Source organism: Dasypus novemcinctus, chromosome 7 (assembly GCF_030445035.2).
Source record: "Dasypus novemcinctus isolate mDasNov1 chromosome 7, mDasNov1.1.hap2, whole genome shotgun sequence".
NCBI lineage: Eukaryota > Metazoa > Chordata > Mammalia > Cingulata > Dasypodidae > Dasypus > Dasypus novemcinctus.
In genome coordinates this window covers 53,181,445-53,200,135 of record NC_080679.1, presented here as the reverse complement: position 1 = coordinate 53,200,135, position 18,691 = coordinate 53,181,445, and positions in this window count along the sequence as shown.

The window sequence follows — 18,691 nt, the reverse complement described above, 5'->3', positions numbered from 1 at the left end:
TGGACTTTAGGATTACTGCACCATATCTGTTAGAAAAAAATACATATGCCTCAACAATTAAGCAAATTCATTTTAGAAATTATATTGAACTATAAAACTTCAAAAATATAAGAGTATTTAATAGAATTAATTTATTTCTCATTTTATTTACTGAAAGTTTTTTTTCAAGCATAACATATAATAGATAGTACAGTAAAAACCTCTTGGAGCCCAAAAAGATTAAGTCTTCAAAACCTGACTCAGAATATTTATTTTTCAATATGTGCACATTCCATTAATTTTATAAGGTGTAAGATTAATTTTGAGCAAGACTTTCAGTGATAATCTATAATTAAAAGACCAGGTGTTGGGGAAAATCCTAAATATGTACAACATTTGTTCCACACAGTATTGTATGACTTTGTCTTATTTCTTTAAATACTCTGAAGTTCAATATTTTCATCTGTAATATGCAAATATTAGTAAGGTATAACAGATACAGGATTTTGAAGAAAATATGCATGAAAATTGATCAAAGAAGTGTCTGATACAATGCGGGCACACATTTTTGTTAGCAGTTATTATAATTTTCATGGATACTGATACCCTGAAGAAATTTAATATATTCAACAAAATCCTAGGTGTAGATGTCTCACATTTTTACATGCAGTATTTCCATAAGACACCACTAAAGTGATTTTGTAGTGCCTTATGGAGTATTCACACATCCACACACATAAATGCATGGAGAAACCATGGCAGTTCCCTAGCAATAATTTCAAACAATCATATAATAAAAGAGTTTTAAAAGCTATTCAACTTTATTTCTATATTTGTGAAGATCTCCTTTGCTGCAGAGTGGAAAATTATTGGAGAGATGACAATAGAGGAAAATGTATCCTTTCTACTGCACTTAAAATATAATTTTCTGAGAGGTGTAAAAATATGTAGAAATATAAACTTTATGAGACTTTGGAAGTTTTAAATACTCAGTAATAAAAATAACGTATTCACTGAGAAGAGAGATAGGCATTGGCTATGGGGATGAAATACAGGCATAACCCACTTTATTGCTCTTTGTTTTATTGCTTTTCGCAGATATTGTGGTTTTTACAAATTGAAGGTTTGTGACAACTCTGTATTAAAAAAAGTCTATCAGCGCCACTTTTCCAATAGCATATGATCACTTCATGTTTCTGAGTCACATTTTATAAATTTGCACATATTTCAAAGTTTTTCATTACAGTTATTTTGTTAGAATAGTCTGTGATCTGTGATCTTTGGTGTTACCTGTAATTTTTTGGAGGGAGTGTGAATTGTGCCCATATAAGATGGCAAACTTAATCAATAAATGTTGTTTATCATGACTGCTCAACTAACCTCTCTCCCTCTCTCCTTCACTTTCTCTCTCCCTCTCCTCAGGACTCCATATTCCCTGAAACTCAATAATATGGAATTAGGCCAATTAACCCTACAATAGTTCTAAGTGTTCAAGTGAAAGGAATAGTCACACATCTCTCACTTTATATCGAAAGCTAGAAATGATTAAGCTTATTGTGGAAGTCATTTTGAAAGCTGAGATAGGCCAAAGGTAGGCCTTCTAAACCAAACACTTGGCCAAATTGTGGATGCAAAGGAAAATTTTTTGAAGTACATGAAAAGGGCTACTCCAGGGAACACTTGAGTGACAAGAAAGTGAAAAAATCTTATTGCCCTTATGGAGAAAGTTTTAGTGGTAGGGATAGATCAAATCAGCCACATCATTCCCTTAAGCTCAGACCTAATCCAGAGCAAGGCCATAACTCTCTTCAATTCTATGAATGCTTAGAGGGGTGAGGAGGCTACAGAAGAAGTTAGCAGAGCTTGGTTCATGTGTTTTAAGGAATGAAGTCATCTCCATAGATGGTGAAGCAGCAAATACAGATGTATGAACTACTGCAAATTATCCAAAAGATAGAGTCAAGATAATTGATGAAGGTGGTTATACTAAACAGGTTTTTGACATAGATGAAACAGACTTCTGTTGGAAGAAGATGCCATCTAGAACTTACATAGCCAGAGAGGAGAAGTAAATGCTTGGCTTCAAAACTTCAAGTTACATGCAACTGGTGACTTTTGAAGCTGATGCATATGTACCTTTCTGAAAATCCTAGGGCCCATGAAATTATGCTTAATCTACTCTATTTGTGCTCTATAAATGGAACAGCAATGCTTGGATGACAGCACATCATTTTACAACCTGGTTTACTGAATATTTTAAGCCTCTTATTGGGAGCTACTGCTTAAAAAAAGGAACCTATTGTATTTTTTTAATGTAACATTTTGTGTGATCTAAGTATCTTTAAAAAAAAGATAATAAAAGATAAAAAATAAAAAACAAAAAGGATGATGGCATGAAACTGTGATGCAGGGTGACACTAGGTGAGGCCCTAAAAGAGAAAATAAAAAAAAATAAAAAATAAAAATAAAATATTACTACTCACTGACAACTCTGATGAAGATGTACAATGAGATTAATCTTGTTTTCATGCCTGCTAACAAAACATCCATTCTGCAGCCTAAGGATCAAGGAGTCATTTTGATTTCAAGTCCTATTAATTAAAAGACACATTTCATACTGCTAAAGCTACTGTGGCAGTTTGAGATTATTTTATGAATCCCAAAAAGGGAAAATATTATGTTTGTAGGCTAATTTTTTTACTTCTGGGTGTGATACCCTTTGATAATATTGGATTGAATTAAAGGCCCTTGATTAAATTACCTGTTAAGATTAGGGCTTTGATTCTACCACTTCAGTAAGGCATGACTCAGGTTGAGGCCCTGCCCTTTTGATGGGCCGATATAAATGGACACTCACTCAACAAAACACAACAAAGAGAGAGCTCTGTCATTTATTATCCTGGGTCCCTTGGGGAGAAGGACTATTTGCCTGATAGCTTACAGCTGACTTGGGAAGAGCACTGAAACTGATATAGGAAGCCCAGAAGGGAAGGTTGAAATCCAGCAGAGATTGTCCACCATCCTGCTTCAACATGTGGCAGCTGACTTTGATGAGAAAGAACCTCTTATGGTACCTTGAGTTGGACAGTCCATGACCTCGGGACTGTAAACTTTTACCCCCAATAAATAAATACCCTTTATAAAAGTCAACCTATTTCTGATACTTTGCATTGGCATCCCTTTGGCAATCTCATACCGCTACTGTAAATAGTGATTCCTCTGTTGGATCTGGAAAAAGTAAATTGAAAACCTTGTGGAATGATTCGCCGTTCTAGATGTCATTAAGAACATTTGTGGTTCATGGGAGGAGATCAAATATCAACATTAACAAGAGTTTGGAAGAAGTTGGTTCCAATACTATGAATGACTTTGAGTAGCTCAAGATTTCAGTGGAAGAAGTAACTGCAGATGTGGTGAAAATAGCAAGAGAACTAAATTAGAAGTGAAACCTGAAGATGTGATTGAATTGCTGCACTCTCATGATAAAACTTGAATGCACAAGGATTTCCTTTTTATGGATGAGTAAAGAAATGGTTTCTTGAGATTGAATTTATTCCTGGTAAAGATGCTGTGAATATTGTTGAAATTACAACAAAGGATTTATAGTATTACATAAATTTAGGATATTAAGCAGCAGCAGGTCTTGCGAAGATTGATTGGAAGAAATTCTACTGTGGGTAAAATGCTATCAAACAATATCACATGCTTTAGAGATATCTTTCATGAAAGGAAGAATAAATTTTTGTGGCAAACTCCATTGTTGTCATATTTTAAGAAATTGTCACAGCTACTCCAACCCTAAGCAACCACTACTGTGATCAGTCAGCAGCTATCAACATCCAGGCAAGAACCCCCACCAACAAAGATATTATGAACATTATGACTCACTGTAAGCTCAGATGATGGTTAGCATTTTTGGTTAACATTTTTTAACAATAAAATATTTGATAATTCAAGTATGTACATTGTTTTTTATACATAACATGATTGTACATTTAATGGACTACAGTATAGTGCAAACAACTTTTATATGCACTGGGGAAAAATGTGTTACTACCTTTACTGTAATATTCTGGAACCAAACCCACAATATTTCTGAAGTATGTATGTTCTGATCACACGTCTTGCTTCAAATTCTGAGATTAATTTTTCATTAGAATCTTAAGATGATGAAAGTCTCAAAATCACCCAAATAATATAAAAAATGCAACTTTAAAGGATAAGCTTCTTATAACAATGTTCTTTTTACTACATCTCCTTTTGGTGCAAACGTTATGTATCTGTACACAAATTTGAGTTGTTTCAATGGCTTACTGGATAATATTTTTATCTGTCCTTACTGGGAGTAGAATGGATCATTTTTGGTGAAGTAAAAATGGAAAAGAAAAGAAAAAGTAAGAAAAGTATCTTCTGATATTGGATGTTAAAACTAGGGAACTTGAGTTTTAGTTGGAAATTGGAAAATATTTCTATTACTAAAACATAAATACATTATAAAATATCAAGCATTCAACAGGATACTACATACTTTGTGTACTTTCTCCCTTGCCAGACAAAGCAGGAATATACAATGAATAAAGCAAACAAAACAAAACAAAATATTGGAAATTTTAATGTCAGCCGTTATAGTATATTTCTCAGTCTTCTGTTTAAAGATTGCATAACTCTGAACAATGAGTAAATATGGATAGATACTCACAGGTAGTTATTTATGAGTGTTGAAATGAGTGACTTGAAATTATTATTTGTATAGGGATCTTTCTGATATGAAAATTAATAGGAATGAAAAAAAAGAAGTCCTGATGGAGATGACAAGACTTGGTAATGTGGAGAGGAACTAGAGACAAGATGGACCAAAATGGGTGTATTGAGTGGGAAGTAAGGAGAGATAAATACAGAGTGCATTAATTAAGCAAACATTTACTATATGTCTACATGATAGGTAGTTTAAAAGAACAGTGGTAGTTGGTAAAGGGGATACAAATAGCCTAAGCATTGAAAAAAATTGAAAACTAAGCTGAAGCATAACTGCTTTACATATGCAGTCAGTATTTTTGAGTTTTATATGTGCAGTTCATAGTTATATGTCGCTTTGAAAATAAGAAATAAAGAGCAATAAACTCAGGAATAATTATGATTACAGCTTCAACAGCTGGAAAGTGTACCAATAACTATTGAGAAAATTCTTGGATAGAGGTGAGGTGTCCTGTAATTTCCTATTTCAATTATTTTGGAAGCATATTTGGCCAGAAACATTCACACATTAGAATTTTACAGATAATTTAAATTAATTTTTGTTTTAAAAGGAAAGTCATAAACCTATACAACTGAAGCATATAGTAAACCTATACAATTGAACTTTAAAGGACAAATTAATATCTCCCCTTATTCTTCAAAGGCATTATAAAACACATGAAGAGGAAATACACAATTAAGACATTATCATTCTGTTTTTTGTAGTATCCTGTTGAGACCAGATGATAAATAGCCATGCACAATCATTTCTCAATCAGAACATCAACACAAGTAACTCACAGCAAAACTCTCATTTGAAGTGATCAATTGCTAATGATTTCAAAATTCAGAAGCTCTGAGCTTCCTCTAATTATTAAGAAAATTGTTGCATCCTACTGAAGCATAATACACAAGAATAAATTCATCAGACCATCTCAATGCAGTAATGTTTCTAAGTAACATGCTATTTAAATAATGATACTATGATTGTAGGAAATATTTAAATATTGTCATAGAGTTATTTCTAAATATTTTTGTATAAACATTTGTTGACAAATACCTTAAAGAAGTTTTAACCTGGGAATTCTGTATAAAATATACAGAAAGGTTTAATAAGCAAAACACAAATTTGGTTAAGATGAGGATGTATATAAGTTCTCCAGAGAAACAGAATCAACAATACTATATGTGTGTGTGTGTGTGTTTGTGTGTATGTATATGTATGTATAAAGAGATTTCTTTTTAAATAATTGACTCATGATTGTGGGCACCACAGGTCTGAAATCCGCCGCACTGGGCAGATTCACAGGCTGAAAATTCTGGTAAGAGTGAAGTTGCAGTCTTGAGTCTAAAATGTGTAAGGGAGGCCATCAGGCTGGCAATTCAGAAACATGTGGATCGTAGTCAAGGCAGAAATTTTTCTTTTCTGGAAACCAAATTTTTAAGTCCTTTGACTAATTCAATGAGATTTCCTTCTTTACTCAGACTCAACTAATGGTAAATACTAATCACATCTACAAAATTCTTCCAGAACAACACCCAGTCCTGTGTTTGGTCAAACAACTAGATAGCATAACCTAGTCAAGGTGACACATTAAAGTAACTATCACAGCACATTTATTATCTTTGTAAGGAATGAAAAGTAGAATTTGCAAAATTTTCACTTCACTTTTTGAATTTTTTAAATATTAAAACATTACAGTTGGAAAAAGAAGTTTATTTTACATGATCGTTCCATCAAATACACAGAAAGTAACACTGTACATTCTTTAGAACAGAGAATACTTGGTTAATTTTTGTCACTCTCAGAGTACCAGACCTAACATTATAAAATCAAATGATTAGGTGATTCCTGTATAATTAAATATGTTTTCAAAAAGTAAACATTTATTTGGAAACCATACATGGGAGACAATGAATATATAGCAACCAAAGCCATGGACGCTGCTTCCCAGAGCTCCCAGCTAAACAACATTTGGAAGTTCAGATATCCATTTTGACCCAATAAAATTTTTGTCATGCACGTTTTGGGAACATGCCATTTCCCAGCCTAGATTTACATTCTCAATATTGTCTCTTATTGTCTGCTGTTTTTCTTATTCTAAATTCCTTTGAAATCTTGGATTCAGATCCCACTGGCTTTAAGATAACTCTCCAATCTTCCAATTAGATTTTCTATAAAATTAGAAATTATAGGTGATATATAATTGGGACAGGGGTCCCAGTTGGTTAGTTCCCTTCTCCCTACCCTCTCCACGGAAGGCGTTCTACCCTGCATCTTCAGCTTTGCCAATACTTCAAACACTAAAAGTTTTAAATTTTACCTACATGAGAATTTTCATTTTAACAATAATTAAAATGTCCATAGTCTTGCCTTCTTCCCAAAGGAGAGTTGATATAAACTTCTGTAAGCTATATATTGTATACACACATGCCTGCTAGCCAGGGTTGAGGTGAAACAATTAAAATGTATCTGAGGTTTATTCTCTAATAATACTATTTCCAGAATCTGAGGAAAAGAAAGTTCTGTGTAGAAGAGTTAATATATCTTTAGGAATAATTAGCCAGTTGTCAGAGATTCAGTGATATGTTAAAATTGGTATATTTGAGTTTTCTGGACAGCATCTTAATGTACCATTACTAAATTTCAAACTAGGTATTTACTTCAATTGAGAGTTATTGAACTTGTGTTGAACATGTTTCATGGAGTAAAGAAAATTTTTAACTATTTCTACTTATAAGGTAATCAATCAGTTGTGAAAATTCAACTAAACTTAAACCTGAAGTATAAATATTAATGTATCAGGCAAAGAAAATGGACAAAAGATACATATTCTTAATTTGTTCATTGTAGATGCAATATTAATGCCTTCTGTTTTAGTTTGCCAAAAGGATGCCAATAGGAAATACCAGAAATGAATGGTTTTTATAAATGGAATTCATTTTAGGTAAAAGCTTATAGTTACAAGGCTATGATAAGTCCAACCAAGGCACCATCAGTGATGCTTTATCACCAAAGTCAGCTACTGTTGATTGTGGTGTGTTGCCACATGATGAAGCAAAATGACTGATCATCTCTGACTAGGTCTCTCCTTTCCCTGGAAATGAAGGCCCAGCTTCTTGGGGGCTTCATGCTTAAGCAATCCTTTCTCTCACATTGCAGAGTCAAGAATGCTGGCTCTCTTTTTCCTGTCTGAACCTCTATGTTGCCCTTTATATCAGACACAACAAGAAGGCAGAGATGCAACATGAGTTGCTTACCAGCTAGCATCAAAGAAGCCTAGATTAAAACAGTGATTGATGAAGCACCATCTACTATGGGAAAAATAACTAAAAACACAAGTTACATTAATGATGCATGAGCAGGAAAATATTGATAAAGAAATGCTTATTTTAATATTACACAAAATGGGATTTACAATAATACTGTAAACAAATACATTATTTGACTGTGTCTCAATGAATTCTTAGCAAAAGTGAAGGCTGTTCAATAAGATATGTGTATAATTCTTTAAATCCAGAAAAATAAGATCTAATCCTTTTCACCTGTCAATTTGAATGTAAGAGTAAGCTTCAACTGGGCCATTATTCCTACTAAAATATCCAAGTACTTTTAAGAGTACATTTTTATGGTAATCACACTATCAGAGCCTTTTTCACATAAATAAGATTTCCAATATAACAGATTTTTTAAAATCAAGTGGACACTATTTCAAATGCACCAGTAAATTCTTGCAATCTTGCACTTTTAAATCAGATGTTCTTTTACCTCTAATTTTATAATGTATATTCAAGCAGCTTTAGTCAAAAAATATCATTTCACAGTTACACTTCCACAATCTGGTGTAGTTAGCTGAAGTATATATGAGAAAACAATTAACCTTTTAAACCTAAATTTTGCCTCTAAATTGTAATTAATAAATCCTACCCTATTTAGTTGTTTTCAGAATTAAGTAGGTAATATATGTGAAATCACTTATCATATTACTGGAAAAGAGATAGTCACATAATAAATATCAATTGTCTGCCTATTTCATACATAATACTAAACTTTTAAATACTATATTAATTGAAAAAATACCAGTTTTGTTATTGCATGTCAAAATATTAATGATTATGAGAGTAAAGAACATTAAGAAAATGATGTTGGAATCACATTTTATCACAAAATATTTATTTTACTTGATGCAAAATTCATGAGTGAATGAATGAGTGAATGAACAAATGAATCCATATTCATTAATCTATGTTTTACCATTCTGAGATTAAGTAACCTATTTTAGTATTCTATTTTTTCAATGTCTAGTTTATTTAGACTATGTGCTGGGAAGAATGGTAATCTTATTTTCTAATTCATAGGGATTTTTCATTAAATTGAGACACTCTCTAATGTCATAGTCATTTCTTTGATAAATTAAAAATTCTGGAAAGGTCTGCTTTGTTGTTCCCCTAACATTAAAAGGGAGAATGCCAGAATTTGAAGCTTAAAAACTTGTGCAACAGTAAACATTTAAAATTTATGGGAAACAATAATGTCATTTTAAAACACAACATGGTTCTAAACAAGTATACAATTTAGTAGGAAAGAATATTTGATGAAAATTCTCACATGTAAAGTTTAAGACTACAAGCCATTATTTCTACATAGATCCCTAGATAGCTATTTATAAACTGGTTGTGGGAAACTAGTTTACCTGTTTGTTATTGTAAATGATATACCTGTTAAATGTAGCAGTTGTTAGATGTTGCAGTTGTTCCCTGTTATTGTCAATGATGTTGAAGTTCAGATGGCAAGCAGCTGCTTGGCAGTTTCCCAATAAATGCGATGGGAAAACTAGGGTGGAGGCTCTCAGTTCCAGAAGCTGAGGGTCCCTTGGTTCCAGGTTTGTCTCCCCTCTTGTGTCTCTGCCTTTATTTCTGCATAGCCTTCCCTTTAAGCCAACCTAGTGTGAGCTGATTATAGCAAGTGGCACCCAACATGGGGCAAGATGGAAAGAAGGCTCACAGAAACTGGTGCCAGACCAGAGACACAAAGACAAGAAGGATTGCCTCGAGCGAAACTAAAGTTGGTGTAAAAGCAAAGAGCCCTGAGTGGTTTGGAAAGGCTTCGAAATCCTCGAGGGTTTCTTGTATTTCCCCAGGAGATGGAGAGCGGAATCCACACCTTCCCAGCGGGTGACAGTGGCTACGGGACTGTGGGGACAATCTTTCCAGACCAGCTGCTGCGGGGAGGCTGCGAGGCTGCCTGGCCTGCATGCCACAGCTCACGAACGTTTCTGCACAGGGACGCTGTGAAAAGAACTTCCAGAGCTGTTTTGAGAAATGAAGAACATCCTGTGTGGGTACCAGCTTGTTGGATAAAACCATACTATGAATGCTATGAATGCCAAGAGGTGACAAAAGTTCCTGTGGGACCTAGAACCTCCGGTCATGCAGATGGAGAGATGGACACTAGAAACTGCATGGCTGAGTCTCATTCTGAAGACATCTTAACTATAGAACTTGTTCAAGCATGGCATCATAAAGCAAGTATGACTTGGGGACAGAAAGAGAATAAGAAAGAAATTGAGAGGAGGAGAACTGGAAAAGAAATGTTGAAGCAATGAAGAAATTCTAGATTTTAAATTTAAAACTGCTTTTGTATTTGTATGGTTGTGCAATGTTGGTGTGTGTGAAAAAAGAGAAGGGCAGGTGCCCCAAGAGGGCAGGAGCCCAGGGTCCCAAGAGGCCCAGAAAGGAGTTTGTACAGTATTAGTTTGTGTGCCAGTGTGTATGGGAAAGTCAGTGTCAGTGAGTGTTGTAATTTTTCAATGTATGTAGTAATGGTTTTTGTTATATTTTGATATGTGATCTAAAAGAGCTTTATGCAATTGGCCAAAAAATTAAATAAGCACTTATATTATTTCCTAATTAATAGAATTCTTGCTTAAATTGCTTCATAGAATAAAAGAAAAAATGTAAAAAAGTTAAGTGAATATTGAAAAAGGTAAACAGTTTAAGGGAATGCTAATCGAAATTTAATAAGGTACATTTTGTCCTAAAATAAAATGGCTAATATGGAGATATGTGGGACAGAACTAGTATGCATATACCAGCTATAAAAGTACTGTGGTAGCATTCAGTGAGTTAATATATTTTGTAAAAGCAAAACAAACCTGGATGAATATAAAAAATGCAAAAACTGTGTGAAAAGGTCAACAAAGGACTTTTGCAGCTCCTCAAGACTTTCTGCCCTGGCCTGATGGCAATGAATCTGGTTGCAAAAAAGAAACCTGTGGGAGTGACGCTAAGAAACATCATGAAAAACATGTGATATTAAGAGCCTGAAAAGGGCAAACAATTGGGACAAACTGTGAGGTCCCTGCTATTCTATCAAATTATTAAATGCTGTTTGGCTGGGTAAGAGTTTGTATTAATTTAGCCTGTAAATTGGATGTGGCAAGCATTAATATCGAGTACTGGCTTATATAGCCTTGCCAGTTGGAAATTTTAAGCCCATGGGAAATGAAAGTCTATTTTGCTAGTTGGAAATCTTATTGTTTGTTAAAGCTTTATTAATCAGTAAAACATTTGCGTAGACTTTGTAAAAACAAAAAGGGGGAAATGTTGTGGGAAACTGACTTACCTGTTTGTTATTGTAAGTGTTACACCTGTTAAATGTAGCAGTTGTTAGATGTTGCAGTTGTTTCCTGTTATTGTCAATGATGTAGTTCAGATAGCAAACAGCTGCTTGGTAGTTTTCCTGATAAATGCGATGGAAAAACTAGGGTTGAGGCTCTCAGTTCCAGAAGCTGTGAGTCCCCTGGTCCCAGGTTTGTCTCTTCTCTTGTGTCTTTACCTGTATTTCTGCATTGCCTTCCCTTTGAGCCAACCTAGTGTGAGCTGATTGCAGCAATTCCCTTCTTTTAGCCTTGGGTCAACTAATTCTGGAACATCTGATAAGTAATGATTTATTATTTACAATTTTACATGTTTATATATTATATTTTATTATGACATATAAGTCTATAGTAATGCATAACACAGCTTTTGTAAGAATCCAAAGGTAACTAAATTTATTTTAAATAATTAAACTGAGCAAATAGGTATAGGATATTTCTTTGCAATGTAGAGCTGAAATATAGGTGAAATCCTAGTAGCAGCCTCAGATGCTGAGTATATTTGTGGATGATCTCCTAGTTGTAATTATTTTATTTCTTCAGAGACTTTCTCCATCTTGTAATTAAAACATTTAAAGTTATTAATACAAAATTTTTGAATCCCATTCTACAACAGTCCCTTAAAAAAGAGTCAGTAACTTTCTTCTTTTTATTCTCTGTACCTGTCTGGTACCCTGCACACAGTGAACACTTAATAAATGCTAAATGAATGAGGGACTTGATGAATAAATTAGAACTTTGCTGGCAGTGTTATATAATACTACTTTAGAAGCCTATAAAGATGATTTTTAAAAAAAAGAAAAGAAAAAGAAAACTTCTTCCAAGCATTATTCTGCTTTTCCTGCTGACTTGGTATGAAATTTTGTGGTTTGTTGGCCTGATGACAGTAAAAGTCTATGACTCCCTGCAAATACACACACACACACACACACACACACACATATATTTTTAAGCAGGGAGATTGTTTTAGAGAAATAACCTAGAGAATAGGAAGACTCCCTAAGTCAGTTCAAAAACATTTCATATGTATATTTCTATGCATGCCTGTAATTTCAAAGTTCCAATATACAAGTGTTACATACTAACTATATATAAAGCATTTACTCCCCTAGAAGATGAAAAGTAGTGTAAGACAGACAAGTAGAGCAGGACATTTGTGTAACTGAAAAGATTGTAGAGTGGAAACTTCCCTTGAAGGAGTCATTTTAGCACATAAATACCTCAGTCAAATTAGCCAGAATAGAAACTGTATTAAATTAAAGAAGTTGGTATTTCACAGGATGATTACAAAATCATACATGCAGGAACAACAAAAAAATACATAATTTTGATAGGGTAAAAAGACAATTCTTCATGAGAGAAAATTTGGAGATTTTAATAACCTAATTATGAAGAAGCAGTGAGAATGGATGTCCCCCAAATTAATGAAATTGTGGGAAGCATTTATGTAAGTATGGAATATAGGTATGCAGATTTTGTCTCAAAAACATAGTACTTAATGTTTCCTTATTGTACATTTGGTATAGTTCAGTTACTAAATTCATATATTTTGGTTACTGAAAATAATATAATTTGATACTTTATACTAATATATTTAATGATTTCCCATTTAATAAAATGATCTAGTGGTTATTATGTTGTCTTTTTCTCCTTTTGCAGTAATGATCCACTATAAATTAGTCATCAACACCATCTTTATCCTGGATATTAGTATCTTTATCCTAGATATTAAAATTGCTATATATACATGGTGAACATATCACAGTGTAATTTTGCTTTATTTTCAATAATACAAGTTTCATCATGCCTGGTGAATTAGTCTTTCTCCAACATCTCGTTGAATTTTGAAACAAATAATTAGAGAATTATGTTTAATTTGATTGAGTCATGCTTTCAAATATAATTCTCTAGAATATAATCATTTAGTGGAATGGTTATAGATTTGGAAACATTAAACTGACTTCTGCAAAGCATTTGAACTTTTTAGTACTTTGTATATTTGAAAAATTCTAATCAGAAGAAATCATTGATGCTATACTATTTTGCAGTCATTATGCAATAAATGAATCTATCATAAAAAATTAACATGCATTTTGCATTTGCTTTGATTGCAAATAAGTATCTTCATGACAACTTTTTAATTTTGCACAGTTTTATAGACTTTGCAAAGTAAATATATTCTCCCTACTGCTAATCACATATAAAGATTAAAACACAAAATGTTTATGCTCCATCATTTTAAATCAGCCAACAACAAAGCAGGTATACCTTTCAAATATATATATATATCTTGAATTTGCTAGGTTTCAAGTTTACATTTTCAAATTGTGATAAAAACAATTTCAAGATTAAAACTTGCCTGAAATGCCACAAATAAAATACATAAAAAAATCTAAAATAAATTTGCACAAAGAAATAACTATCCTACACTCTGCATCTGAAAGCAAATTAGTAAGATAATTTTCAAGAATAAAGAAGAAGTTGTCTATGTCTCCTAAATATTCTCTGCATGCTGAGTTGGATTGTTCCCAGGCCAGTTGGCAGCCACTACAGCTGCCTTGGTGATGTGACTATTGGCAAGATACAGGTATCTGCTTCTGAAGGAACTTCACAATGTGCAAACCAGAGTATATGGAGTTCTGCCAGATTCACTCAGTGGTGAGCGTGTGGAGGAAGATGGAGGAAACAACTGTAATAACCATTCAGTACAATTTTTTGAAATTTCCTTTGAAACTTCTTCTTTGACTCTGATAATTTAGAACTGAGCTGTTTAGTTTCAAAGTTGTCTTGGTTTGTCAGGGCTGCTGTAACAAAATACCACAGACCAGTTGGCTTACACAACAGAAATTAGTTGTCTCACAGTTTGGGAGGCTAGAAGCCCAAAACCAAGGTGTTGGTAGGTTCATACTTCTTCTGACATCTGTAGTGTTCTGGTGGTGGTTTGCCGGTAAACCAAAACTCAATTTCTCCCTATATCACAAGGCTATTTCTCTCCCAGTCTGTTTCCTCCCTACTGTGTCCAAATTTCCAGACCCTTTAAGAGCTCCAGTAATATTAGATTAAGGCCCACCCTAATTCAGTTTGGCCTCAATTAATAACACCTTCAAGGATCCCATTTACAAATGGGTTCACATCTATACCACCCGTGTTTCGGATTTGAACATGACTTGGTGGGGGACATGATTTAATTCATAACACAATGGTTGGAGCTTTCCTCTTTTTTCTTATTGTTATCTAGTATAATTGCATTGTCTCAGAAAACACACTTTGTAGGCATTCAATTATTTAAATGTTTGGTGTTAGTTTTATAGCCGGAGGTATGATGTACCATGGTATATGTTCTGTGGGGACTTGAAAGTCATATGTATACTGATATTACTTGTGGAATATTCTATTGAGTTAGAAACTTCTGATGGATGATGTTGCTGAACTGTTCTTTAGAAAGGAAAATTAGAATTTCCAAGGCATACTATTTTAGTTCTTAATTCAGTCTTACTCTGATACTCTAAAGTTAGACTTCATTTAGATTGGATTAATTAAAGAGAAAAGTTACATAACAATACCATTCATTGCATTTACATATAAATTTGGTTCTTTAGAATATTTGCATACATACACATATGTTACATGGATAAATTAAGGCAAATTTCTCCATTTAATAATTCTGCTTTAAGAATAAAACAGAGGTTAAAAATTATACTTAAATTTGGTGAGGACCTAAATGTTACTACCTTAAACAATATAATTCATTACAAAATCAAATAGTAGAAAAATATAGCCAATGTGCATATATTCACTAGGGCTGTATTTCTTTCTAAATTTTACTGTTGTTCTATTGTAATCTGAAACAGTTAATATTCCTTCCAAAGAAGGCCATTTTTAAGTGATATAATAGTTAAAATATTTGGGGAAATAGACTTCATGATTTTTTTTTTACTTACCTGAACTATATAATCACAAGTACTTGAACTCAAACTTTCTAAGCATCTCTCCTAAACACGTGGCATTTTAATTTAAAAACACTGTAAACTTGTAAAGGATGCAAGTTATTAGATCAGTGCAATCTTTGTGTTGAAACCCATATCATAGAACTATGTATTTTAGAACAAATCTTACAAAAGAGCAAATAGACAACAGGTGGAAAGCAGCTTTTGAAATTTAACATATTGACATCGTGACTCTTGTGCGCAGTAGTTACCTGTAAATAGCAGAACTGTTTTTCTATCATTTACATATTGCCTTACCATTAATAGCCTGCCATGCTTTACATCTCATAAAATGCTCTAGAGGGTGTTTTTAGTCAGGTGTTGGAATTCAGAAATTAGAAATATTATTTCTAGTTGAACATTTTCAAGGATGCTACGACAATCGAATTCAGATGCCAAGAAATGTTTCTTAGAGGGAAGAGATTATGTCATACAGTTGTGCATAATAAAACGTGCACTCTCTTAAGTTTTGTGATCATATCTCATTCTCTTCAATGATCAGATTATGCCATTGCTGGCTTTCTATTAAATTGCCAATTTCCAGATCTACTGACCTTGTCAATCTGAGTTAGAACATATTCCAAATGGCAAACTACGTATTTTTCCCATATGACTATATTACACTGCACTACAAACAACTATCATCCCTAGAGATGATTGAGTAGTTATGTTTCATTTCTTTTTTATTTTTAAAATAAACTTTCTGAAACCATGTGATTCAAAAAAAATTATCCTGAGAAATCATATACAGATTAATGAAACTTATCCATCTATGAAGATTTAATGTCAGAACTTAAAAATTTATATCTGGTTGCTGTTTTGCAGATGTTTGAAGAATAATGATTCATAAAGGGCAAAAACAAGGCCTCTATAACCTCAGATGTGTGACTCCATGTTTGATATTGATAATGAAAATTAAATTCTAATAATGTGACAGGTCTAGAGTGATAAAATAAGGACTCTCAGATCAACTATTTAAAATGTATGTCATCATAGTTTCATACCTACAGAAATCCAAGAGAAAGGGTAAGAAGTCCTAAGCAAGTTCAAAACCCAGCAAGGAAAATTCCATTAGATCTGAATTTCTGGAATATTCTGTGGCTGGATGCTTTGTTCTCCAGGCCTGTTGTAGCAGCATCCATACCCTCCGTGAACACTGGGAAAGCAGTACCACCCTCTCTAAGTGTCAGGTCAGAGAGCTAGCCTATCCAAAAGATAGGATGGAGATACCGCCTACTTGGCTCAAGGAGATCTCTTCTGTAGACCTCTGCCCTGTGGCTTGGTCCCTGAAGTCATTTTTCCTTCATTTTATCTCATCTCTGTCACTTTCAATCCAGGTTGGCAGCATTTCTGCTCATACAAAATCCTAAAAAGAACTTGCTGGCCTCCTGTGAGACTTAAGGGGTCCAAGTTATCAGACAAATGATCTTCCAGAAATCTTTTCTAGATAATTGCATCCCATTCCTGACTTCATAGGAGATGACTGATTGGATCCATGTGCCATATGTATAATCTCTTTAATAAAGGTTTGTTCAGTCACAGTCCCCTTCTCTAGGACTTCATTTCCTAGGAACTCAAGGAAGATCCTCTTTTGGCAAATTCTAGCTTTAGTTTTAGAGTACTCTATCAGATAGGCTGAGATTTTTGCAAATCATCAAATGCTGGTTCCTTTTTGCTTAAGAGTCAGTTTTCAATTTACCTCATTCCTCTCACATTTTACTTTAACAAATGGCATTGGAACGACTGGATAGACACAAGCAAAAGAATGAAATTAGACCCTTACCCCACACCAGATACAAAAATGAACTCAAATTGGATCAATGTCCTAAATCTAAGCAATAAAACTACAAAATTCTTAGAAGCTAACATTAGGGTAGATCTTCATGACCAGGACTTTGGCAATGGATTTTTATATCTGACACCAAAAGAATGAGTAGAAAAATAAATGACATAAAATTCAACTTCATCAAAATTAAAATGTTTGTGCATCAAAGATGATCAAGAAAGAAAAAAGACAACCATCAGAATTGGAGAAAATATTTGAAAACCATATGTCAGAAAGGACTTAAGAATATATAAACACATTTATGTTGCAAGAACAAGAGAAACAACACAATTTAAAAATGGACAAAGGACTGGAATAGACAGTTTTTTAAAAGATATAAAAATGAACAATACTCATATGAATATATGTATAACAATTAGCCATTAAGGAAATGAAAATTAAAACAAAAATAAAATGTTACTACACACCTACATAGATGACTATCATTGCAAAAGGATGGAAAATCACAAGTGTTGGAGGGGATGTGGAGAAACTGAAGCTCTCGTGCATTGTTGGTAAGAAAGTAAAATGGTTTGGTCAGTATGGAAAGTGCTATGGCAATTCCTCAAAAATTTAAATGTGGAATTATCTCAGGACTTTGCAATTTCATTTCTAGGTATATGCCCAAAGAAAATCAAAACAGAGTCTCAGCAGTTAGTTTTACCCTGATTTTTATAGGAGCATTATTCATAATATCAAAAATATGGAAGCTACCCTAGCATCTATGAACTAGTGAATGGGAGCAAAAGGTGTTACATATACACAATAGAGTATTATTTTGTCATGAGAAAAATGAAGTTCTGATATGTGCTGCAACATGGAGGAAACATGAAGATATTAGTTTCAGTGAAATCAATAAAGATAAGTTTGATGTCACTTATAAGAGATGCCTAAAAACAGCAGATTTACAGATGCAGAAAGTAGATTTTAAATTATCAGGTAATGGGGAGGGACAGGTGTGCATATTTTGGGGGTATGGAGTGTCTATAAATAAAATTAGAAAAATAAAATAAAAATTGCTTTGATTATCTTAATGTAAATTTGATTATACATAAAAGTACTTCATATGTCTAGGTATGTATGTGTGTATATGTATATACAAGGGTGTACACAAATCTCAGCCCCTTTATAATTAATTGCTGCAAAATTAGAAAGAAAAAAAAGTCTAAGAACATACAAACCCAAATCCTTGCTATAAGATGTACATATTAGAAAGTCATACATGATTTTCCAATTTATTGAACAACCATTCTTGCCTCTAAAACACCACAGAATCAAAGACACCAAATTAGAAATATTTTCTCTGAATTAAACCTGAACATGAGAAAAATATTTCAGCATCCAGAACACATATGCAAACATAGTATTTGCTCATTAAAGAACTACTGCAAAATAAATTAGGATTGCGTATCTAAAAACAGATTTCTCTACTTATTTTTTAATTGGAACTATAGTTAAACTTCTTTTACTGTGTTGAAAAGAAGGAATAAACTTAATAGTGCTGCATT